We start from the raw sequence: 27,023 nt of genomic DNA on the forward strand, positions 1-27,023 counted from the left end.
GCTCAAGCTATCCTTCCGCCTCAGCCTTCCAAGTAGCTGGAACTATAGGCACATGCTACCACGTCCGGCTAATTTTTGATTTATGGTAGAAATGAGGTCTCTCCAAGTTGCCCAGGCGAGTCTCGAACCCACGGGCTCAGGCAATCCACTCACCTCAGCCTCCCAAAGTGCAGGATTACAGGCTGAGCCACTGAGCTCGGCTGTTTTTGAGTTATTAATGATGGCCATCCTGACTGGAAGAGCATCTTTCTGTATGCCTGTTGTCTATTTTTATGTTGCCTTTAGATAAATGTCTATTTAAGTCCTTTGCCCATTTTTGAATCAGATTGTGTTATGTTGTTGATTTTTAAGCATTCTCTACATATTCTGGATATTAACCTGTTATCAAATATGTGATTTGCAAATATTTTCTCTTATTCTGTGCCTTATGTTTCTACTGTGTTGAGTGTCCTTTGTTGCACAGAGTCTTTAATTTTGGTGAAGTCCAGTTCATCTACTTTTCCTTTTGTGGCCTATGCCTTTGGTGTCATATCCAAGAAATCATTACCAAATCCAACATCGTGAATTTTTTGCCCTGTGTTTTCTTCTAGGAGTTTTATCATTTCAGCTCTTCCATTTTAGGTCCTTCATCTATTTTGAGTTAATTTTTGTATATGGCATCAGGCAACTTTTTAAACCAATTTTAAAAAGTCTTCTCCATGCTCTTTCTGGAGTTGGTGTCCTCTACCTGTTTGCCTCTGACTCCTTTTGCTTCTGCTGGGTGTGTTTCTCAGGGGAACGCTCATTTCCACTCACCTGTCGCCCCCATGAAGATGACTCTCTACATTTCTGCCTTTGGCCTGGAGCCCCATGACCTCAATGAGGTACTCTGATACTGTGAAATACATATTTGGTCTTCTCTCTGATTGCCAGCAACCGTCCCTAAAACCCTTGGAATGTCTGGAGTGATAAGAGTGTCTTTTGTATGCTAATGAGGTGACTGGTGGCTGGGGCCCCCTAGGTAGCCCCCAGTGAAAACTGTTCACCTGAAAGACCAAGGCAGGATTAGAAGGCTGGTGAGAAGAAAACCCCACATGTTTTAGTGACCAGAGGTCATACAAGTGTTCAGTGTTGGCTATGTTATGCGAGTATAGTAGGAGAGAGAAAAAAAGTTTGGTTTTCAACTCAGGTAGCTTCTGGACATCTTCAGGACGCCCCTTGTCACCTTTAAATACATCCCTACCTTCTTTCTGATACCTGCTTCTCTCCCTCTGTTTCTTCAAAGTCCTGAAGGTTCAAAATCCTGCGGTTATTGTGGACTCCTGTCTCCTTTCTGCTTTTTGCATCCGGTCAGCTGTGAGTCCCGCTGCTTTCCTTTGCAACTGTATCCATGTATGTCCCCTGTTCTCCTCCTCCTGTCCCCTTTGGTTCAGAGGTTAACCAGTCTCCTGAGTGATCACTGCCACCCACCTCTGGACTCTCTCTTGGCCTTTTCTCCCCTCCAGCTGAGCTACCGGCCCCAGCAGAGTCATCTTCCCAAGCACAGCTCTGACTGTGACTCCACTCCAGTCCAGCAGCTCTGCAGTGCCTGTGGATTACAGTTCCAGCTCCATCCTGGCCCTGTACCCTGTCTCACCAGCCAGTCTCCTGCCTCACCAACCTGTTTTCCACCTCTCTCTTCCCATAGGTGGCCATCTAACCACCCTCCTCTCCTAGCTCCCAGCCTCTCCTCCACCTGCCTCTGGACAGCACTGTCAGCACTTTCCATGTCCAAGCTGCCAAACACCCTGTCCTCGGAGAGTCTCCACCTCTGTGACTCCCGTGGCTTCCACCTCCCACCTTCCCCTCAACAGCCCATTCCCGGGCTGGGCCACACCTAGGAGTTGGCCACCGCCCAGAAGGGCCCCACCCACACTCTCGCTGGAAGTTTTCCTCTCTAACCACAACCTGGAGCCGCCGTTCCTCTCCCGAGTCATGCTCACGAGACCTGCTGCAATCCCAGATTCCCATCCTCAGCGACGCCTTCCTTTCCTCCCCACCCATCACCCTGCCCTGGGCTTCACACTCTCGCCCATCCTAGAACCCATGCTGTGCCTGTGCAGTCATGTCCAGCAGCTTTTCAATGCCCTTGACTTCAGGCTGACCCCACCCCAGGAGACACTGGAGTCTCTAATCCTGTGTCCTGCTCTCGAGGGCTGCCTGGCACTGTTGGAGAAAGCAGCAGAGCCCAGCTGTTTGGTGTCGCCACCAAGTTATGATAACTTAATGCAGAGCCTCTTGGTGCTGCTGGAACAGCCTTTTCAGAAGATCTAGCCAGTTTCCTGTCTGTTTCAATTCCCACGGCAGCTGTTTCCAGCCATCATCTCCCTCTCTTTTGCTTCAGCCATTTCCCTATGCGGACATCTGACTTGTAACGAAAACCAGCATGATCAGCCCTGCTTCTCCATCCCTTCTCTACCAAATTCCTGGGGAAGAGGATCTCAGCACTCCTTGCTCCCCTGTCTTCCTCTCCCCCTTCCCCCTCCCCCCAACCCCCAACCCACTGTAACCTGGCACCCATCCCCCACCCCCACCCCCACCCCATGCTCGTGGAAATGCATCTTTCCATGCCACTAGAAGCCTCGGAGTCAGCAAAGACCATGACCACCTTGTATCCTTGTCTACCTGACCTCTTCCCGACGTTGGGTGTCATAGGTTGCCATCTCCTTCAAACACTCTGCTTAAAGAGATGCCTGGGGTAGACCGAGAGCACAGTCCTCAAGGGAGGAGAATGTGCATCGTGTTCCCTTGCAAGGAACTGTGAGCTCGCCTATTAGCAGGTCCAGACTCTTCCCTTGTTTTCATGTTTTCTCAGCAGGAAGGTTTTCCATGAATAGCATGCCACTGGCTTGCTCCTGGGGTTGTTGTGCTCAGCCACAGGTGTGGGTGGCATTGATTTATGACCCCCTTCTTGGCTGCAGAAGCCTCTTGTGCTTTTGCCTCTCAGATTTACTGCGAAGTTCCCAAACGTATTTTAATAACGTATCACTATGGTATAAAGTTTTTCTGTTCTACGTAGCAGTGTTGCATCTAGAATCTCATTTGATTCTCACAATAACTCTGTGAAAATGCAGTAAGGGCTGGGATTATTATCTCCATTTTATAGATGAGGAAAGTGAGGCTTAACTAGGTTAAAGGATTTGCCTGGAATTTTATGGAGATGATAGAAGAATGTTCAAAACCAACAGTCTGAGACTTTAACATGTAGTGGGTCAACCTTCGTTTAAGGACGTCAATGGAGAAAGTCACTCTTGGAAAGATATGAGATGTATTACATCTCCAAGCACTCTATTTCTTCAACACTTAGTGTTGGGTGGTGATGTAGAGAGGGCTTATCTGCTATTCTTACCTTTATTTTCAAAAGAAATCTTGCTTGAAATATTTAAGTGGGCAACAGTGTTATTTCACACTTATGCATTTCTGATCTTAGAATTTCACATGTAAATGTTTGCTTATTAGACATTCTCGATCACCATCCTGGTACCATGAAATTGTTTTGATGGATTTTATAGTTTGAAATTTAGGGTTAGGGTTGGAATTTGTAGCCTTGTATCAGCTTCAGCATCTAATTTGTTTCGTTATATGAATTCAGAATTCACACAACCAAGTAGGAGTTTCAAGTAAAATAGTTTAACAGTTTATATTGCAATCTCTTTAATAACAATAATCTAGAAATTTAAACATGCTACTGGATGCAGTAGCTCGCGCCTATAATCCCGGTACTTTGTGAGACTGAGGCAGGAGGATTGCTTCAGGCCAGGAGTTTGAGACCAGCCTAGGCAACACAGCAAAGCCCTATCTCTACAAAAAGAGAAATAAGTAAATAAATACATAAATTTGAACATGCAACAGGTTGAATCTTGCTTTAAGATTCAACTTTGAAACCAAAATTTTCTTCTTTGAAAGACCAATGTAATATTACCCATGTCAAAGAATGGTTATAGGTAGCAAATGAGTTAGTTCAGCATTGTAACACTGTAACATTCAATAAATTGTAACTTATTATTTTGTCCTACAGGATTAAGGAAAAGGTTGACAATTGTCTCCCATACTGGAAATTCATGGCAGTGCTGACCTGGTACAGGGATTTTTAAGTATCAGGGGGTCTATGAACTTGAATCAAAGAAAGAAAAAACCTTTATTTGCACTAACGTATAACTAAAATGTTGCATATTCCCCAATTATGAATGTAGACAGCAAACTTATATTAGGAGTGCCTATGACTTGTCAACAATAGAAATCACAGATTTTTTATTTGTCTTTGCAGTGGCTGCAAGTATTTCAAGCTAAGGTTTACACTTCCTACTATTTAAATATTATGTAAGGTGTTAGAGCTATAGCTAGATCTTGTTATTTAATAGATTATTAGATATGTTAAATGTGTCTAGCACTTTGTTTTATGCATTTAAAGATAATATTCTGACTGGGCATGGTGACTCAAGCCTGTAATCCCAGCACTTTGGGAGGCCAAGGCGAGAGGATTGCCTGAACCCAGGGGTTCGCAACCAGCCTGGGCAAATTGGTGAGACCTTGTCTCTACAATAAATCAAAAAATAAACTGGGAGTGGCAGCGCGTACCTGTAATTCCGTCTACTTGGAAGACTAAGATGGAAGGATTGCCTGAGCCCAGCAGGTAGAGGCTGCAGTGGCCATGAACATGCCACTGCACTCCAGCCTGGGCAACAGAGTGAGATTCTGACTCAAAAAAAAAAAAACAAAGGATAATATTCTGAGAAGGTGCACAAAGGCTTTACCAGGCTGCCAAAGTGTCCCATGGCCTAAAAATGGCTAAGGACCCTGGTGTGATGTCTTAGAGCTGGGAGTAGGGATCAGAAGCCCAGTGGGGCCTGTGTACATGGGCGGGGTGGGATGAGGATGCTGGGAAGAGCCTGGGCAGGATCTGGGAGCAAATCCTTGCTCTTTTACTTGTTAGTTTTGTGACCTGAGGCCAATGACTGTCTTAAGCCCCAATTTCCGCTTCTGTCAAACAGCAATCTTAAAACATACCTTGGCAGCCTGAAAACTAGACTCACACAAAACACACAAAGACTCATTCCTTGCAGGAGGAAGTCCCTCAGAAATGCAAATTCCTCTTTCCCTGCCATCTCCCCCCCACCCACACCGTTCTATTTCCTCTTATGTGACATCAGAGGTTTTAGCCGATGGCATCTCTAAGGCCTCTCTTAATTGTACTGTGACTCTGTGTCTTTCCTTTCATTAAGGCCACACCAGACAGCCCATTGTTGTTCCAGTCAGAACTGGAGTCATAATGCCTCCGTGGGACAGCCAGTATTCCTTTCCCAGAGCAGCACTGAGAATCAGATTCTCTGACCCTCCCTGGTCCTTCCACCATCCACCTTGGCCTTCCCTGGCTCAACTCCAGCCTGAGCTCATGGGTAGAAAATGCGTAGGCTGACCCTCTGCTCCCCACAGTGCCTGTGAGCAGGCCTTGGGGTAATGTGTTCTGAGACTTGCTCCTGTGAAAGTGTCTGGACCAGCTGATAGCAGGCCTGGGAAACCCATTAATCATTGTGCTTGGTGGTTCTGCAGACCCATGTCCACTCTCGCTGCTTCTCCATCTGTTGGATTTAGCCTACTGTGCTTAGATGGAAAAATGCAGCCTATTGTCTCCATGAAAGGTTGCTAAAAGGATGGAATGCTTTCTTAGTACAGGAAGTTAGGAGTATGTGGGGTGAGGGACTGGCTCCATGCCATCATGAGACCATATCCTGGCTCTTTTTCTTGGTTTTTCTTAATTAAGCTCTGAATCACAAAAGGCTTTGTGGTCACTGGATTCAGATGACATGCAGTGTGGTTTTGTTGTTTGGTCATGTAACTGTCCTGGGTCTTGGAACCATGTTCTATTTCAATTGGATTTTCAGGGTAAGTGAACGTACATGGTGTGCCCAGCTGACCGCTGTGCTGTTGGTTAAAATGATTGCCAGCATCTTGGCCTGATGGACATCCGTCTGTACTCGGCATGTCCTCCTCCTTGTCCTGGCTCAGACGCAGAGGCTCCACACCAGCTCAGAGCCCAGCACCCAACCACCTGTGCCTCTCCCAGGCCTGCCAGAGAACCGAGTGTGAGGAAGCGCATGTTTCTGAGACTGAACCGAGCCAAGACAGGCCGTTTGTGTTTTGTGTCTTAAATATCACTGGTAGGATGCTGGCTAGGGACTGTGGAGGTGAAAGGGACCCCCTTGCCCCAAGACATAGGAAAGGGTAAGGCTGTATTGACACAGACTGCCCTCAAAGGCCTTATGTCTTCGAACCACTGCTGAGTGAAATTGTGGTGTGATGCAGGGCCTGAGAGCATGGTCTTTGTGGTCACACCAACCTGGATTTGCATCTCACTTATAGGTGTGTGACCTTAAGCATGTTACTTGGCCTCTCGGTGCCTCAGTTTCCTTCATTGTGAAATGGTAATGATAATAGTACTCAACTCAGAGGGTGATTGTGAGGCCTGGATAAAATAGTATGTGTAATGTAGTTAGAGCAGTACCTGGGCGAAGGCGAGTGAATTGCCTGAGCCTGCGGGTTTGAGTCCTTCCCAGGCAATTTGGTGAGACCTTGTCTCTACAATAAGTCAAAAATTAGCCTGGCATGGTAGCTCATGCCTGTAGTTCCGGCTACTTAGAAGGTTGAGGTGGAAGGAGCACCTGAGCACAGCAGGTTGATGCTGGGGTGGCCATGAGTGTGCCACTACGCTCCAGCCTGGGCAACGGAGTGAGACTCTAACTCAAAAAAAAATAAAATAAAATAACAGTGCCTGGTATAGAGTAAGATAATTACCTTTGTCGTTGTCGTTTTGACTGTTTGTCAGGGTGAGAGAACTCTGAGCAGTGGGACTCTATCCTGACTTCCCCTCTGCCCTACAAGTCTCTCTCTGCTCACCATTCGTCTAGTGGTTAAGTATGAATGCCTGTGTCCCTGGGGAGGACTCTGCTGCAGACCCTGACCACCAGCAGACCTGCCCACAAAGGCTGCAGAGCTGGCGGTCAGCAACTTCTCTGAAATTCCAGTCCAGGAGGGAGAAACTGGGGAAAGGCCAGTCTCAATTTCCATAGGATGCCTAGCTCCTGAGTGTCTTGCACTGTCTTCTGTCCCAGGGAATGTCTGGCATTCAGGTTTGTGGTGAAGAGTCTGAGCTCTTCTGGGAACTTTCATAGGTTGCAAACATCATATTAAACCAAGCCCATCACTGGGCCTTTCTGTGTTTTTACTGACACAAGAGCGAGCTTGGGGAAACGATTGCTTCAGTCTTTTAGGAATGGGGATTGGGTAAGCTTAATTTATTGGTGAATAACAACAGTGGTAACTAACTCACACTGGGCCCTCAGTTGGTTAGCTTATTCTCACCATGCAGACTGGTTTAAGGACATAATCTCAGCTTCCTTGTACTCAGAATCTCTCTAGTTAGCTGGGCCTTCTGAACCTATCTGCCTTAAGAGTTTGCATAGCAGGAGGGGAGGCAGCAAGGCTTCATGGAGCCCAATGAGTTATGAAAAGGCTGATGGCCAAGGAAGAGGGTCCCCACCTGCCTCTTCTAAGACCCCTGCTGTTTAAATGAGGTGCTTGTAAAGGGTTTAGAGTAGCATTTAGCTTCCATTTAATAAGGATGGTTGGATGGGAGTGTGTGTGGATGGGTGAAAGAGTGCGTGAATGAAAGGGTAGACGGATGGATGGCTGGGTAGATGGAAGAGTAGATAGATGGATGGAAGAGTTGATGGATGGATGGAAGGGTAGATGGATGGATGAGTGAGTGGGTGGATAGATGGATGGAAGGGTGGATGGGTGGGCGAATGGGTAGATGGAAGGGTGGAGGGTAGATAGATGGATGGGTGGATGGGTAGGAGGATGGATGTATGAATGGGTTGATGGATGGATGTAAGCATGAATGAATGGATGAAGTGAATCTTTACTACACTATTCTAGATGCTGGCGATAAAGTAGTAAGCGCTCAACAAGTGGTCACAGCTACAATAAACATCACTACTATTGTTCAGTGCTAAAGGGAATAGTGAAGAGATATTTTACATGCTAGCCATCCAAGAATGCCTTCCTATATAGATGAGCTGCTTTGCTTACATGCTTTCTTCTTGATCCAAGTCACTCATGCTTCCTTTCCATCCTCATGACAGAGTCTGACCATCGCCAAGCCATTACCTGCTGTATTGACTAGGGCTGAAATCTGAGCCTCCTAGCAACTCTCTGATGTGTGGAGGTGTTGCTGTTAGCATTTCAAGGATGAGCAGGCTGAGACTGGAGGAGACCAGTGCCAGAAGTGGAGGAGTTCTTAGTTCTTGGTTCAGTTCTAGTTCTTAGTGTTCTTTGACCTGTACTGCACTGCTCGGTTCTCCCAGCTGAGGCACCAAAGACATCCAAGCCTGTGTACGAGGGGGTACCCAAAAGAACCCGACATTTATTTATAAAAAATTGTGTATTTATTCTTACATGTTTAAGCTTCAATCACCTTCAAAGTATTCTCCATTTGATGCAATACACCTATTGAGATGCTTTTTCCATGGCTCAAAACAGTTTTTGAACTTATCAATGTTGATACCTTTGAGCGCTTCTGCCATTTTTTGTTTTACCTCTTCCACACTGGCAAACTGTTTCCCTTTGAGCATTTTTTTTTTTTTTTACCATCCAGAGAAACAAAAAAAGTTGCTCGGGGTGAGATCAGGTAAATAGGACACGAGGGTCATACTGTTTGTGGTCAAAAACTACTGAACACTCAGAAGCAGGTGCGTTATCATGGTGAAAGAACCAGTCACCTGTTTGCTATAACTCGGGATGTTTCTTTTGCAAATTGTGATGCAACCTTCTCGAAACTTCCGAATAAAAACTATGGTTGACTGATCTGGAGGAACAAATTCTGAGTGTACTACAGGGGGCCTGCCTTCCAAAAGATAATTCTAGGTTGGGGGGAGCCCACTCATTCAGTGTGTAGAAAAGAAGCTCTAGGAACTTTGAAGATCTGGAGGAAGCCAAGGTGACGCCCCTGTACTCTGCCATGCTTCCTGTAAACGGCTTCAAACAGAACTGTAACCCAGTCTGAGATCATGTTTTCAAAATACCTGCCAAAGACTTTGAAATTCTACACTTCTTTGATGTATACCATATACTCCCAGGCACATAATAGGTGCTCAGCAAAGGAGTTTTGGAACTAGAAGGTTTGGTCCAGTGGCTCTGAGGGGGCCCCAACCTCAAGCTCTGGTGGGCATTTCCTCTCCTTACCACTTAAGCAGACCTCCTGCCAGCTGCAGGGGAAGACCCTCCTTTATAGGATTAACTGGCGCCTGCACTTTTGCTGGAAACTTGTGGGAAGTGGCTGAGAGCTCTCCAGTGCTTAAAAAGTGGGTTTTGGAAAACAAACAAAACCTTGCCTACGCAGGGATGAAGCAGAGGTTAGACATGGCTTTGGGAGCTTTTTTGGTGGGGGGAGGGTTTAGTTGAATAACAGACTAGAAGGAACTCTCTAAGTGAACCTTACACCCTTTGAAAGTAGGTCCATAGCATAGCCAGGCATGGTAGCACACACCTATAGTTCTGGCTACTTGGAAGGCTGAGGCTGAAGGATCCCTGGAGCCTAGCAGATCGACGCTGGGGTGGCCACGAGCATGTTACTGCATTCCAGCCTGGGCGACAGAGTGAGACTACAACTCAAAAAAAAAACAAAAAGAAAGAAAGAAAATAGGTCCATAAACTTGTCTAGAGAACAATGAGTTCTCTACATTAAGAGTAAATGTAATAATAACTGGAAGGTGCTTTCTGCCTGAGGCTCGAATAAGAGCTCTTTCCCTGTGTCCCCTTTTTGCTCTCTCCCCGGTGGTGGAGGGGTATGGGAGCTCTGCCTCTGCCCCTTTCTCTTTTTTTTTTTTTTTTGAGTTGGAGTCTCACTCTGTCGCCCAGACTGGAGTGCAGTGGCCGCTTCCGGCCACCGCAGCCTCGACCCGCTGGGCTCCGGTGATCCTTCCGCCTCAGCCTTCCAAGTAGCCGGAATTACAGGCATGCGCTACCACGCCCGGCTGATTTTTTGATTTATTGTAGAGATGAGGTCTCGCTGCCCAGGCGGTCTCGAACCCGCGGGCTCAGGCAATCCACTCGCCTCAACCTCCCAAAGGCGCGGGATGACAGGCTGAGCCACCGAGCCGGCTCCCTTTCTCTTTTTGTTTGCCTTCCTGTCCTCATTTATCTTTATCTTCTTCCTCCCTCTCTTTCCCACAGAGCTGATTGTCTTTTAATTGTAAAGGGTGTTAATGTTCCTTGTTCCTTACTTAAACATTGATTTGTTGAATGATTTCATAGCCAAGAGGGAACATCTCAGAGATTATTTTATTTTTTACATGTTGCCGTTAACTTTTTTTTAAAAAAATGATTAGTGAGGCATCCTGGCCAGGGCACTTTCCAGGGGTGTGGTCCTGTGTCTCTGTCTGTGTGATGGGGAGAGTAGTACCTCCCCCTCTGGGGCAGCAGTGGCTAAATGAAGGAGTAAATGAATCCAGATGGTGGCAAGCCCCCAGCTCTTCCCTGAATTACCCTAAGGACGCATCGGTTGTTGCTGAGTGGTACCAGGCAAGGGCCTTGGCTTTTCTGGAGCTGACTGGAGATTGACTCAGACGCTGTGGTCTTAAAGGCTTTGTTTTAGCGGTTCCTTGGGTTAGAATCAGTCCTGCGTCAGCAGCTGCTGGTGGAGGTGACTGGTGTTTCCCGTGGGCGGATGAGCTGTTTGTCTTTGTCTTATTCCTCAGCTCTCTTTCTGGAGTCGGGCAGCTGCCTCCCTGAAGGCCCACAGTGACTCCCCCTGTCTGCATGGGTGGGCTTCCAGGGCCCCTCCCCGGGCTCCCCGCTTCCCCGCCACCTGGCTTCCCTGCCGCCTTCCTTCACTCCTCACTTGTGTTCTGTCCTGTGTAGTAGGTGGGTTGTTGACAGGGAGGGGCAGTTCCCAGAAGAGGAAGAAAAAGCTTGACCTGCTAAAATACCCAGAAGTAGTCCATGAAACTCTGCCCACTGCTCTCAGCATTGCTTGTGTTCCTCCTCCTCCACCCTTCCCTAAATGTGAGCGATTTCCTTTTTTCTGCTAGTTCTTTTCACTGTTCAATATGGAAGCCATGAACCACATGGCTAGGACATTCGACATATAACAAGTCCACACTGAGCTGTGCTGTAAGTGTAAAAGCACTCACCTGATTCCAAAGACATAGCATTAAAGAAAATATTATAAAATATCTAAGGCCAAGTGTGATGGCTCACACCTATGAATCCAAGCACTTTTAGAGGCTGAGATAGGATGATTGCTTGAGCACAGAAGTTTGAGACCAGCCTGGGCAACATAGTGACACTTCATCACTACAAAAAAAAAATTTAAAAATTAAAAAAAAATTAAAAATAAAAATTTAAAACTTAGCCAGGCATGGTGATGCATATCTGTAGTCCCAGCTACTCAAGAGGGCAGGATGATCACCTGGCCTAGGAAGTTACAGATGTAGTGAGCCGTGATCATGCCATTGCACTCCAACCTGGGCAACAGAGTGAGACCCTGACTCAAAAAATAAATAAAATATCTCATTAAATACTTTTTATATTGATTACATGTGGAAATGATAATTTTAGTACAGTAGGTTAAATAAAATATTAAAATTATACCTGTTTCTTCTTATTTCTTTAAAAAATGTGGCTACTAAAAAAATTAAAGTGCCCACGTTTCTATTGCAGTGTCTGAACTGGTAGTGGTTTTGCCTACCATAGACATTTGGCAATATTGAGAGGTGTTTTTGGTTGCCTTGCAGGGGGAATTGGTACTAGCATGTAGTTGGTAGAGGCCATGGATGCTGCTTCAATGCCCAGAATAACTCCCGAAAACAAAAAGTCATCTGGCCCAATTGTCAGTCAGTGATGCTGAGACTGAGAAGCCAAGTTCTATTGGATGGCACTGTGTAACTCTCACCTGGGATGAGTTTCTCTTCTCTTGTTGGCAATGACTTCAAAACTGGAGGTCTTGGGTCATAGCAGAAAGAGCATAATGGTCAGAGTCAGATACCTGTGATCCTGGGCAGGTTATTTAACACTTCAAAACCTCCATTTCCTCATCTGTGAAATGGGCATAATTATACCTACTTTATAGGATTTTGGTTAGGACCAAATGATATGAACATGTAGCATGCCTGATACACAGTAAACCTCCATAAAACAGAAGTTACTACTCCTGTAAAAAATCTGTATCTCTTATTCTGTTGTCTCTCTGGACCAATTATTGGCATTTCTATGCACCTTTAAGGTTTTCTATGCATATCTGATGATCAACAAATAGAAGACTAAATTTATAATTTTATACTTCCTCTCCCCTCCCCTAAACATATTCTTCTTTCTGACTTTTGATCTTATTTCACAATGTCACCATTCTCCCACTCTGAGAACCTGAGTCAGTTTCACTTCCTCCCTCCAACTCCTGGACCAAATTTGTAATCTCATCACCTCTGCAGGCTAAGTGTAACCCTTCCTTTCCATTCCCTCCTAATGGGACCTCTGCACCCGCCTGAGAATGGCCCCTTCCAGGTCCTTGCCTCTGCTCTTCCAAGCCCTCTTTGTGTGCAGTTGGTGAACTTGCCCTTGCTTAGAAACCTCTGGTGCCTTCTTTTGCTAATGAGTGAGTACTGGGGGGCAGTAAATGTGATGTGTCCATCTCTTATTTCCCTAGCATCCAGCATGATATCTAGAAAGAAGCCGTTCATTGAGTGATTTTTAAATGAATGAATGAATGAACAAATGAATGGTAGATTTTTTTTTTACCCCTATGAGTAGGATCAGGCATGGAGCTGGGTGGTGGTTTCTAATGTCTTATTTTTCGTTAATAGTTTAGTAGAGTTTAAACCATGCTGTCACCTACCTTGTCATACTGCCAACATCACCACCTCCCTGGGTTTGAGCTGGGAAAGCAGTTTGTTCTCCCTGGAGGGTGAGAGCAATGATGTGAGAGACCCAGATCCTAGAAATCCCATCTTCCATATATGAACTTCCTCAGCCAGAGTGAGCCAGCCATGACTTATGTTCCACTGGCCCAGTCCTGCCTCCAGAGGGAGGGTGCCCTAGATGCCCAGGCATGCCTTCCTCTTGATAGCCAAAGAATTCCCAAGCAACTCTCAGCAGACTGTGAGGAGAGCTTTTCCAGAAATGTGTCATAAAAGATGCTCTGATAGATAAAACACAATGTGTTCTTTGGCAGGTCATAGACATCAATCACACAGCCATGGATGGACAGGATGGTGTAGGATTGGAGCCTCCTGATGTCTAGACGCTGTTGTCAGTTCTGCTCATGGTTTCAAAACCATTTTAATTACAAAGCACTTTATGGTGTAAGGTGTCCCACTTGGAGTTAGTAAGAACTTCTGAGTAAACTTGCTCACTTCTTTTGTGGCACCTGCATGTTGAGTCAAAACCAAATTCCACTGGTGAGTATGGGTTCTCTGGCTCAGAAGGCATGAATGAGCTGCTCGAAGGGACTCTCATTTATCCTGTTGTCTGCAAGGCCTCAAAGTTCCTTTGCTGGGAAGGCTTCTTTGTGCAGACACACGGGATTTGTCTTCTGGGGAATCCGGACTTTCCTATATAGCCATCTTCTGTGGGTTGGGTACTAGACATGTATCCAGCCCCCAGGAGATGAATCAAGATGCAGTAAACCAAATGGCTTTTCCCTTGGGAAACTTGAGGATTGCTATCACCTCTAACTGGTTTTTGTGACATCTGAAATTGTTTCTTTTATCTGAACCTAGTTATTTCATTGATAAAAGATGGGACAATCTCCACCTTTTCTGCACCTTTGATTCCTTTTCTTCCCTCCAAATCTTGTCCTTTGAAACAAATTGCTTCACAAATAGCTTGTGTATATTAGGTGACAATATCTTCCCTCCATTTTTGTAAAGTCTAAAGGCACATCACTGCCCATCAGCATTTCTAATCAGCCATGGGTAATTTGTGTTCACACTAAATTAACAAAATCCCAAGCAAAATTAAGCAAGAGTGATGATGAATAGCTTGGGTCCGGAGTTGTACAGATCTGGGTTTGAAACTTAGCTCTGCCTTTTTTGGTTGTTGTTAAATAGTTCACTGTATGTCTCTTCCTCTAGAACATGTATCTTTGAGTACAGCGACCTTAATTTAATATCCTCACCTGAAACAAAGAGATAAAATAGTTCCTACCTCGCAAATTAGTTTCTACCCTATTGGATAAGATAATGTGCGTAAAGTCCCAAGACAGTATCTTTGTAAATACTGGCTGTTATATTTCAGTAACCTCAGTCAGCCTCCACACTGGAGGTAAAGATATGATTTGATTTATTTGTTCATTTGGTAAATATTTACTTGTATCTACTCGATCAGGGAATACTCTGGCCTCTGGGGATACAGCATGAGTTAAGAAAGGCAAGGCCCCCGCTTTAGTGGCGCTTATGTTTTAGAAGAAGAGGCATACAGTGAACTATTTAACAAAAAAAAAAGAAGTGAAGAGTTGTGATAATCATTGTGCAGAAAATATACAGGGAGGCATGAGAGAGCAGCGGGGTGGAGCTGGGAAGGATCTCCAGGGAATGCGATATTTGAGCCCAGGCCCAAATGGGAAGAAGGAGTTGTGTTCAGAGATCTAAGAAAAGCAGGACCAGCAAGGAAATCCATTAGCTTGCAGAGAATTTAAAATGGCCTCTGGCTCCCTTAAGTCACTTCTTGGACCGCCCCCCCAAGGGCAAGGGATCACAGAAGAATGCGTCAGACAGGATGATCTAAACCAGTGGTTGACAGAAAGCCTAAGGTATTTACTATCTGGCTCTTTACAGGAAAAAAAAAAAAGGTTTTGAAATGTTTTGACCCCCGATCTCAGGTCCCTTCCAGCAGTGAACAGTGCACACACCTTACAAGCTCAAGTAGGTGGGGCAACCTGCTGGTGCTGGGACAAGTCAGCCCACAGCCACCTGGGTGCTCTGGCTCCAGGTGGGACTCACTCAACAGCCTGAAAATGTCCTGATAAAGGCAGAATGTCTGCCCCAAGGAATGCAAACCGCCCCCCTGGTCTTTGCACTGCTGGGATCACAGTGCCCATGTCCTTGGATGGAATGGACTGGACTACGAGCTCTTTGAGACCAAAACCTGATTTCACTTAAAGGATTCTTCCTCAGGAAGAAGGGAGGGAGGAGAGAAGCCATCGATCATGGCTACCATTTACTGTTTGTGTGGTGTGTGCCCTACTAAGCTCTTTTATGAACAATTCTGCAGCATATTGACTCTATCCCCATAACAACCTTGCTTGGTAGGAACTGCCACGAAATCAGGTATAATGAGCTTCCATGCTCAAGGTCACAGGGCCAGTGCACAGGCTACCTGCTTCTGATCCCAAGTCCCTCACTTCACTGCCAGGCCCACTGTTTCCCAGTGAAGTGTAGCCAAGGGCTGGAGAGACTTCACCCGTTTGCTGTCTGAATTAAGTCATGCTTTACCCCCTAAGCTGTATTCATTCAGCACCTGTTTATAGAGTTTTTATAGAAGGAGAAAATGAAGGAGGTCAGCATATTCTCACCTGCTGCCTGGATCTTGGGTGATCTTCTGAGGCTCTTGGTGGGGTTATCTGTGGATGTGGCAACTGGTCAGATATGGCTGTAGGGATAGTAGGGTGGCCTTGTGCTCCTTGGCTCTGGCTCTGGACTGGCTACAGGAACAGCTGCTGAGCTCAGGGAGATGGTTTTTCCTTTGCTGACCTCAGAGCAACAGGAGTTGGTGAAAGTTGAAGGAGTAGCGCCTCTTCTCATGCAGATCCACAACCAGGTCTCATGCCGGCCTTTCTGTGCAGGCCAGCCTGGAACAAGCTGTTGTCAGTTGACAGGGTCAGCCTTGTCTATCGCCATGAGTAGTCATGGGAGGAACTGGTGCCAGGGGAGGATTTGCCTTCCTGTTAAGGAAGGAGAAGGGGCTAGAAAGAGGGTCATAACACTCTGGAGGAAGGTAGCAGAGAGGGCAATGTAGAAGAAACTGCCAGGTGTTGGAGTCACACCTGGTAGTGACTCCCAACTCTCCCTCTCACAAGCCATGTGAAGTCAGGCAAGTATAACATGGTAGATTTGATTTTGTGCTTTGCAGCTAGACTGCCTGGGTTCAAATGCCAGATCTTCCACTTACCTACCGTGTGATATGACCTTGATCACGTGTGATACTTAACTATTTTGCATCTCCTTTTTCTAACCTGGGATTGTCGTGAAGTTTGAATGGGTTACTACACGTGCCACACAATGCTCGACATGGAGTCAGAGTCCAGCAAATGCTAGCCATGTTAGGCCATTTCACCTCAGAATCTCAATTTCGCACCTATAAAGTGGGAGCAGCAATGCAAATTTTCACAGGGGTTCCTTAAGGACTAAATGAGCGTATGTACTTCAAGCAGGTCTGGCAGGTGACATTTAAGATACTCAATAGCCGTCTTTCTTGACCTCAAGTGGCCTCCAGCTATAGCACCTGTTGAGTGGAAATGTTTATCATCATGCAGATTGACAGCGCTATGTGCAGCTCTGGCTGGAGTTTTCCAGGCTAGGAAAGTATAGGTGGTAAATGCCCCTGCCCTGTCCCTAGCTATCTGTAGTCACCTCTGTGGCTGCATGGTCTCTGAGCCAGATGCCCAGGTTTGAATGCTGGCACCACACTGAAGAACTACAGCTGTAAAGCATGAAAGGTGGATATGCATCATGTGAATACAGCCATAGAATGGGTCTGACCTATGTGATCAGTGTTAGCTAGTGTTAGAGACCCTGCATGACTGAACTAATAGGTTTTAAGAGTTACTAAGCAACTAAAAAGAAAAAGAATGGTAAAAATGAATTTCTCTGTCTATTTCTGGATGCTAGATTGCTTACATATTTTAGGTCTGCTTTCCCCCCCACATTTGGACTGTAACTGGCCCTAGGTTTTTTAGCTTTGAATATATTTCCACTCAGCCCAGCTCAGAAGGCTCCTTCCCCCTCTTCCTCCTGAAGGACTGTGAGAGTCCCTGACGATCCTTTTGGCATCTTGGAAGAGTCTATGCTTTCTGCTCTCCCAAAGGAAAGGAAGCCATCCAACCAGACCCAGGTCCTCCCCCTTGAATAGGAGATCCTTGCTGGTAACAGTACACACCAAGATCCCGGCACCAGAACCCAGGGACAAGAGCTCACGGGTCAATTGGAAGAAAGACCATCGAAATGGAGAAAACTGATGCCATAAGAAACAAAATATGTTGTAATTCGTCACATGTAAGCATATGTTCAAGATATGTATAGTTTCTGCAATTATATAGGTAATAGGAAAAAAAGATATGTGCATTATATTTTATATTTTTAAAATTCCCAAAACTAACTCGAACAAATATTGAATTCTCGTGAATGAGATGCATCCCTAAAGAATTCAGAGGCAATGTACCGATTCTGCCATATAGTTGAAATGCACTACAAAATAAGATAAATTGATAAATGAGTAGAGGGATAGTTGGGTGAACAGGTACATGATAAAGCAAGGGGGTAAAATCTAATTACAGAATCCAGGCATGGAATATTTGGATGGTCACTAAAATTCTTGGAACTTCTCTGTATATTTGAAAATCTTTATAATAAAATGCTGTCAAAAATATTGTAAAACTATGAGATTAAAAACAAAATTTTGTAAACATCCACAATGTCAAAATATAAAAGTAGATGCTGGAGATACTTATAAATGTTTAAAAAATGCTCTTTGAAAGACTGGATGTGAATATGAAGAAAAATAAAAATAAGCCCATGTATTTCTGTAGATTTCTCTTTTTTTGGTATCAGAACATGGCAATATGTGTGTGTGTGTGTGTGTGTGTGTGTGTGTGTGTGTGTGTGTGTGTGTGTGTGTATTTAGGGGAAGAACGTTCCAGAGAAAGTGCAAAATAAGTGAAAGGCCCTGATGTATGCTCAGTGAGGCTGTGACAGCTGAACTGTGAGGGGAGGGGGTAGAGGGAAACTAGAGGTTAAGGTCATGTAGGGTCATGAGACCATGGTCAGTTCTTCTGATTTTTTTTTTTTTGAGTTGGAGTCTTACCCTGTCACCCAGGCTGGACTGCAATGGCACACTCACGGCCACCACAGCCTCGGCCTGCTGGGCTCAGGCAATCCTTCCACCTCAGTCTTTCAAGTAGCTGGAACTACAGGCATGCACTACCACGCCTGGCTTATTTTTTGATTTATTGTAGAGATGAGGTCTCACCAAGTTGCCCAGGCTGGTCTTGAACCCTGGAGCTTAGGCAATCCTCTCGCTTTTGCCTCCCAAAGTGCTGAGATTATAGGCTTGAGCCACCACACCTGGCTCCAGCTCTTCTGATTTTGAGTTCTGAGTGCCACTGGTGAACATTAGAGGTTGTGAGCTGGGAGTGACATGATCTGACTTAAGAAGAACCGTTCTGGCTGCTCTGTGGGGAAAAGACTGCAAGGGCATGAGGGTAGAAGCCGGGAGACCAGGTAGGAACAAGGGAGGGATAACAGTGTCTTGGATAAAGCAGCAATATGTGAGCTGGTGAAAACTGGTGGGATTCTGGATCTGTTCTGAAGGTGGAGTCAACAAGATTTACTGGTGAGTTGGTTGGGAGGCGAGAGGAGAGGAATCAAGGTTGATTGCCAACTTTTAGTCTAAGCAACTGGAAAAAGAGATATGCATTTAGCAAGGCAGTGCTGACTTGCAGGTTTGGGGCGTGAACGAGAGTTTGACTGTAGATTTGTTACATGGGTGCCATGCTTGTTAGAGCAGCTAGAATCATTTGTGGGCAGTTGGCTATGGGAATCCAGAGTCCTGGGGTGTCGGGGGAGCATATGGAAGGTGATTAAAGTCATGGAAGTAGATGGTGTCAACACCAAGAAGGGAAGAGAATGAAGCCTGGGCACCAGGCATTCCCAGTGCAGAGGTCAGGAAGATGACAGGGAAATAGCAGAAGTGCCTGAGCATCTATGGGTGGGGAGAGTCAAGAGAGGCGAGGCGATCAACTGTTTCAAAGGCTGCTGCACTCATCTCTCTGTCTCTGGTTTCTTTCCTGTTTTCTTATCACCTTTGTTATTGCTCTGGAACCAGTTGTCCTAAAGTAGCTCCTTCATTCTGTTCCAAGCCCATAGTAACTACAGGATGGAAATAAATCCCAAACTCTTTGGTCTGCCTCCATAGCCCCTCCACGAGTTGGTCTGCTTTTTCTCTCCTGCCTGGTTTCACCTTCCCCACCATCTCTAGCCCGCTCCCATCACCTCACTGCCCACAGCCTACAAGCCACCTCCCTCTTGCTAGCACACCGCTTCTCTCCAAATCTCCAGCCTCATTTTTCCACTTATGATCTAGCTCCTGGGGGAACGCTTTCTTGACTGAAGTCACTCATCTGTTTCTTTTCCAAATTCCTGTAGTAGTCACAGTTGCTAACCCTCCAAATCTGGCCTTCATGGTACCTGTTTTTCTTCTTGTCTGGGTCCCAACCAGACAGTTTCCTGAGGCACATAAGCCTACAATCCCCAGAGCTGACTCACCCGCCCTTACATATCTTAGATGGGAAGAAGGATATTAATACTCTACCATGTAACCCCCCTCAGAAACCTGGAAGAAGTAATATAGGATTGGGGTTTTGAGCACGAACACCAGGGTCAGAGGTTAGGTTCTCACCCTGGCTCTATTACTACGGCCAAGTCATTTAACCTTCCTGAGCTCCAGTTTTCCCATCTGCCAAATGGCAGTGAATTTGCCTAATACAGGTTATTGTAGGAAGGAAGTGAGGTGCGTTGCTCACAATGTGCTTAGAGCAGTTTTTGTATGTTATAAGCAGGTAATAAATGGTAGCTCTGTTTCTTATTATTACTATTGTCAGTGCTATTGTTATCATCGCTGTTCTCAATGGGGGCACGCAGGCATCAACAAAGGTGACCTGCGCTGGCACTGTTCACTGTGCACTTTGAGATCTGAAGCAAAGACTCTGCTGCTTCTCCTGCTGGCCAGGGTGCTGGGCAGTACTCACACCCCGACTGCAGGGAACCTGCTTTTTAGAAGAGGAAATGCTGAAAAGCATTAACAGCGCCCACAGACAGTCCAAGCCTTGAGGATCGTGCTTATAACTTCTAAGCCAGATGTCCAATGAGACCTTACTTACAAGGCCAAGGGGCAGAATGTTTGCAAATAAAACTATCCCCCAAGATCCAGGCTGTGCTCACTGGTTACAGGTGTTCATAAGAGGAGGAGCATACCTATTCAGGATTGAAGGGAAAGACAGAGAGAAACAAAATGTTTCTCAGATGACTTTTTATTTTCTGAGAGGAAGTGTGGAGAATAGGATATCTTTTTCCATTTTCTTTCTGTAAATTTCTTCCTTCCTTCCTTCCTTCCTTCCTTCCTTCCTTCCTTCCTTCCTTCCTTCCTTCCTTCCTTCCTTCCTTTTTTGATAGAGATGAGGTCTTGCTATGCTGCCTAAGCTGATCTCGAGTCCCTGGGCTCAGGCAATCCTCCCACCTCAGCCTCCCAAAGTGCTGGGATAACAAGCATGAGTCACCATATCTAATCTTCTTTTTGTACATTTCTGAGATTGGTAAGTGATGTGCAATTGTTACTCAGGAACAACTGGGTGCAGTGAGATGCAGGAGAGAGTCGGGCCTGGATCAGGGCCATGTCACCTCAGATGAGATTTAGTTCCTTGCTCAGAGCAAGGAAGTCCCTGTGAAGAGTGTCTGTCTGGCCAACCCCTCTCAGAGCATCCTCATGGCTAGAACCTCAGGTGGTTTAGAGCATGGGCTCTGTGATAGGAGGTTAGGTTTCCACCCTAGTTCTATTACCACAGCCAAGTCACTTAGCTTTCCTGAGCTCTAGTCTTTCCACCTGCTGATTATGCCTAATTCAGTGTTAACACACAAATGAAGTGAGATGCATTTGTTATAACATTCTTAGCACACTCTTGTACATTACAAGCAGGCAGTAAGTGGTAGTTCCATCTCCTGTGAGCCCCCCACCCAGCATTGCCTGCAGGGGTGAAGCTGTGAGGCCGGGCCCCCGTGCAAACCTCACACTGGCAGGTGGGAGGCACCTTGACAACTCTCCATCCTGCGATTCTGAAGCAAGCTGTTTTTACTCGGGGTAACCTAGTAACAGGGTTTCCTGCCTGTGTTTAGATAAATGGCTGGTCCTGTGAGCCAGCAGCCACAGAGCCACACCAGGAAGTACAGCAGCACGTCCCTGGCACCAGTGTGCTGCCCTAGAGCTGGCCTGTGGGTCAGTATGCCCAGAGCGCTGCTGCTACCAGGGAGATGGCACCATGCATGACCTCCCGCTGCCCAGCTCACTGCCAGGGCCACTGGCTTACCAGAAGAGGCTTGTACTGTCTGAGCCCAAATGCCCGCTGCCGTGGCACCTGCTAGCATGGCTTCTCAGGGCTCTCAGAGACTCAAGCTCCATCCAGCCTGTAAACTTCTGCCCTTGGAAAGCACATGAAGCTCAGCCAGGACATAGCTGGGCCCTTCGTGCAGAGGCCCCATGACCTCAGCCTGAACCCCGGCTCCATTCAGGAGGCCACAATGTACTTGATGCAGGAAAGGGGTGAAGTCACCTTGCTTCTTTCAGATCTCACCCCTGAAATCAGGCTTTACTGTCAGACATGCCAGTAAATGCACAGAATCCCCTCTGCCAGGAGACCTTGGAGAAATTTCTTACCCTCTTTGTCTCCATTTCTTAAGTAAAAACTGAGGCTCATAAGGGTGTCTCTAGTAAGCTGCTTAACTTTCATCTTTCTCTCTCTCTTTCTTTCTCCCCCCTCCACCCCCCCAAGTTGGATTCTCACTCTTTCACCCGGGCTGCAGTGCAGTGGCACAATCGCAGCTGACTACAACCTTGGTTTTGACATCCTGGGCTCAGACAATTCTTCTATTGCAGTCTCCCAAGTAGCTGGGACTACCTACAGGCATGCACTACCATGCCCAGCTAATTTTTTTACTTGTTTATTTTGTGTACAGACAAGGTATTGCTATGTTGCCTAGACTGGTCTTGAGCTCCTGGGCTCAAGCAATCCTCCTGCCTCGGCCTCCCAAAGTACAGGAATTATAGGTGTGAGCCACCACACCCGGCCTGCTTAACTTTTCCTTCCCTTGGTTTCCTCACATATACAGTGGGGATAATAACAACACCTTTGTAGGGCAGCTGCAAGGATTAAATGCACAAAGTAACCAGGACAGTGCCAGGCTAGTAGAGAGTGCCAGGCACACTGCTGTTTAGGTCTTAGGTCCATCCTTTCCTGAGATGCACAGGCCAGCAAGGGCCAGACAGGGTCAGTTGCTGGCTTCTGTGCACCCCCGCGTTCAGAATCTGCACACACAGCTCCCAAGGAACACAGAGGCAGAAATCAGAAGCGGAAATCAGACAGACCGACCCCTGGCTCACCCCCTGTTCCCTCGGTGTCTCCCTCTGGGGACTGAATCCCCTGTGCATACTTGACATAGCCCCAGTACATCCACTTGCTTGTGGACTGGCGAGATGGGTGGATGGAAGGGGCATCATGCCACAAAAAAGTGGGTTGTGCTTGCGGGACCCTCTGGGGAGAAACCAGAGTCCAGTGCGAGCTGGGGCCCCCCAGCCCTTGTGCCCTGACTGTGAGCAAGGCAGCCGCCATTCCACATTCCTGCCCCTTGGTAAATAAAGAGCTGTTTTTTCCATGTGCTGTTTGTCTCTCCTCTTTGCTAACGGGCGGCCTAAACACTGCCGAGCTTATCTATACAATGGATTTCCTGCTGGTGTGGGATCTGCCTGCTCCCCACTGGGTAATAACTTATGTCGCCTGAGCACACAGATATGCTGACAACCGTGATGCCAGTGGCCTTGGCAGACCCCAGCTCCCTCAGTCTGAGGGGGAATCTGCAGACATGAACCCCCACTGATATAAATGGATCATCCTAGTTATGAATGGAGAGCCAGAACTGAGTGGGCGGGGGCACGTAGAAAGTCCATTTATCCATCAACTATTTATTGAGGCCTCCTGAGTGCCAGGCCCGGTGCTGGACTCTGAGCAGACAGAAATAGAGGACATGGGGCAGTCTCTGAGGAGTACTCAGACTGGCTATGGATTAGGCACAGATCATTAAGACACACAGGGCTCAGTTTTGGAGTAGCAGGAAGGTTAGAGCTTATGGGCGCACAGGGGAGTACTGTACAATTGAATTTGGGGGCTCAAGGAAGGCCTCAGGACTGAGTTTTAATGAACAATTTCTTCCTTGGAAATAAGTCCTTGGCAGCATAGCTGGGATGGGTCTAGGAAAGTGGAAAGTGCCTTTGGGTCACGTTATCACAACCCTTTGAATCCATGGTCTGTTTGGACCACACTCAACATCTAGAGCATCCACAATGGGCACATTGGGGAAGTCCTCCTGTCTCCTGCCCCCCTGCCCAGGCATGCGACTGCCATGGTATTAGGCCTCTTGTCAGGACGCCGAGTTCCCATGTTAATCATAACAAGCATGTTCAGAGAGGAACTGGCCCAGGCCCTGCCAACAAGCCCTCTCTCTGGCCTTGATAACATCTGTACCGAATTTTCTCCCTTTATATAATTAGACCCGTTGGTATTTGCTTTGACTTTAGGTTACGGTATGACTGGCATCTCTGAAATCTCAGGCCCAAAATATGTGCTGGGGCCCAGGATGGTGGGAAAACTGAGCTTTTGCTGATGGGATTTTAGGTTTAACCAGGAGGGTCAGAAACAGTACACCGGCTACTGTGTGCACTCCAAATGCACAGGCAACCCCAGACTGGCGGGAAAGAGATCTGTTGCCTTGCTCAGGGAGCATGGCTGGGTCAGGCCTGGTGAACAGAAGGATGCAGAAGGACTCCCCTCTTTCTCTCCCGCCTTTCTTCACCCCACGTCCTCTCACCCCTTACTTCATCCCTGGCCCTGGAGGGACAGAACTCAGCAAACAGGAAAGGATGCACTAACTGCAAAGAAATGCAGTGAATCCAGACTTAACCCCAAAGCAAACCTCACACGTGTTGGGGTTTGGAGTCATGCTTTGAAATGACCATCATTGTCTGGCTATGTCCACGCTGAAGAGCTGCTTCGGGAGTGAGATAAGGAGTAGGGCTGGGCTTGGGGAGGGGGATGGTTCTCTCCCAGAGGCTCTGTCCACAGAGGAAGCAAGTGGGCTTGCACACCCACTTACTCCATAACATATCTAGAGCTGGAGCTCAGCAGTGACTTCATTTCCCTTAATTAGGTGTCCGCAAACTCTCTGTAAGATTCCAACCAGTAAGCCACACTGATTACAGTGAGGGAGCCTCTGATATGCTTATTTGCACTTTCCCTTTGGGACCCAACAGGCCCAGCTGAGTGATAACCAGATGATGGAATATTTGCTAGAGGAAGGGAGATGTATTTTTTTAAGATAAGTTTTGATCCCAAGCAGAAGGGAAGTTTCCAGATGCCTCTACCATGTCAAGGAGTGAGGAGTGGCTGATCTCCTTGCCTGTTGCCTTGGTGGGGGTAGTCTCAGTTATCTGGACCCCCCAGGGGAATCCTCTCTTAGAAAGAAGTTTTCTTCTGATTCTTTCAGCCAGAGTATTGCCATTTTCCTCTTGTCTTAAACAGCACTGCTGCTGCTCCTAAAACTTTGTGTGAATGGAAAGTCTTTTGACCAATACAACTATCTAGGTCATTCTGTGTCTTCCTTGGGGAAAGACCCCTGTCTTAATCAACATGCGGTGTCCGTTGAGGACTAGTGTGAGACTCATACAGAATCCTGTTTTGTCACCTCTGCGCACATGGCCCCAGTGCCAACAGGACCAAGGCCACCCTCCTTCACGGGACATTTAAGACCTTCAGTTTGTGGCTCTGATCAAGTCTCATCTCTTTTCTCTCTTTCCCTCCCTTCTCCCAAAGTATCCTTCTATCTATCTACCTTAATCTTCTTTTTCTCTTTGCATGGGCTGTTACCTCTGTTGCAATATTCTTTTTCATCTTTTTATTGCCAGCAGCTCAGAAGCAGTGCTGCATGGTGGCCTCTAGAATAAGACCATATAGGTTTGAGTCCTGGTTCTGCCCCCATTTTTTCCCCCTGAATTGGAGTCTCACTCCCCGCCCAGGCTGGAGTGCAGTGGCACGCTCACGGCCACCCCAGCGTTGACTTGCTGGGTTCCAGCGATCCTTCCGCCTCAGCCTTCCAAGTAGCCAGAACTACAGGTGCACACTACCACACCTGAATAATTTTTTAATAATTGTAGAGACGAGGTCTCACCAAGTTGCCTGGGTTGGTCTTGAACCCGCGGGCTCAGGAAATTCACTCGTCTCGGCCTCCCAAAGTGCTGGGATTACAGGCTGAGCCACCGAGCCTGGCCTGCCTCTGCCCTTTTCAATTGGTGAAACCGTGAGCTAATCAGTCAGCTGCTGTATGCCATAGTTTCCCCACATATGAAGGGAGTATAATAATAGTTCCTAGATTTACTGTGAGGATTCAGAGCACATAAAACACTTGAAACAGTGTCTAACACATAGTAAGTATTCAACAAATGTAGGCTAAAATAATAACGATGGTGATGACCTTCTTTTGCAAAGTATTTTCCAGTCTGCTAGACAGGATTAGCTTTTCTCCTTCTGGACTCCAAATAGAACCAAACACACAAGGTTCTAGCTATTTATTTCACAAGTCTGAATTTACCCCTAGCCTGGGAGCTCCGGGAAAACAGAGACTAAGTCTCAGCAATAAGAAGAACAGCACTGGAAAGACTAGCCTGTAGTTTCAGCGAATTGGAAGGCTGAAGCGGAAGGATCGCCAGAGACCAGCAGGTCGATGCTGGGGTGGCCATGAGCGTGCTACTGCACTCCAGCCTGGGCAATGGTGTGAGACTACAACTCAAAAAAAGAAAAAAAGAGAGAACAGCATTGATACTAGCATGTGTTAAGCTCTGGCCATATTCTTTTTCGTATGTGCAGTTTTTTATTAAGACATAATTAACATGCTATAACATTCATACAATTCAGTGACTTTCATATATTTAATATATTCACAAAGTTGCACAACCATTACCACTAATTCCAGAACATTCCAAAAAGAAACCCTGTACACATTAGCAGTCACTACCCAATTTTCCCTCCCCCATTCTCTGGCAACCACTTATCTACTTTCTATCTCATAGATTTGTCTATTCTGGACATTTCATATAAATGAAATCATTCAATATGCATCCCTTTGTCTCTGGTTGCTTTCACTTAGAACAAAGCCTTCAAGGTTCCTCCATATTTCAGAACTTCTTTCCTTTTTACAGCTGAATCATATTTTATCATATGGGTATACTGCATTATGCTTATACATCAATTACTGGCCATTCGGGTTGTTTTCACTTTTAGTCTATTAATAATGCTGCCATGATCATTCACGTACAGGTTTTTGTGTTCACATGTTTTCATTTATCTTGTGTTTATATATCTAGCAGTAGAATTGCTGGCTCCTATAATACCTCTTAACTTTTGAAGAAATGGCAAAGTGTTTCAATGTATCTGGGCCATTTATATCCCTACCAGCAGCATATGAGGTTCTGATTTCTCCACTTCCTCATCAACACTTGTTATTCTTTTTTTTATTCTGGCCATCATAGTGGATGAGAAGTGATATCTCGTGGTGGCTTTGATTTGCATTCCCTGATGGCTAATAGCATTGAGCATTTTTTCATGTATTTACCGACAATGTGTATATCATCTTTGCAGAAAGGTCTACTCAAATCTATTGCCTATTCTTTAATGGGGATATTTGTATTTTTATTGTTAAATTGTAACAATTTGCCGGGCTCAGTGGCTCAGCCTGTAATCCCACGCCTTTGGGAGGCTGAGGTGAGTGGATTGCCTGAACCCGCGGGTTCGAGACCCACCTGGGCAACTTGGCAAGACCTTATCTCTACAATAAATAAAAAAATCAGCCGGGCGTGGTAGCGCATGCCTATAATTCTGGCTACTTGGAAGGCTGAGGCGGGAAGGATCACCGGAGCCCAGCAGG

General features: G+C 46.3%; 1 protein-coding gene across 13 annotated transcripts in view; it reads left to right on the forward strand.

Annotated features, from left to right (window-relative positions):
* MICAL2 (microtubule associated monooxygenase, calponin and LIM domain containing 2) overlaps nt 1-27,023 on the forward strand; it is a 152,527-nt gene that overhangs the window by 59,448 nt on the left and 66,056 nt on the right. The gene's annotated exons all lie outside the window — the stretch shown is intronic.

The sequence above is a fragment of the Carlito syrichta genome, unplaced genomic scaffold, assembly GCF_000164805.1.
Source record: "Carlito syrichta isolate Samal-C Ts95f unplaced genomic scaffold, Tarsius_syrichta-2.0.1 Scaffold169247, whole genome shotgun sequence".
NCBI classification, from domain to species: Eukaryota; Metazoa; Chordata; class Mammalia; order Primates; family Tarsiidae; genus Carlito; species Carlito syrichta.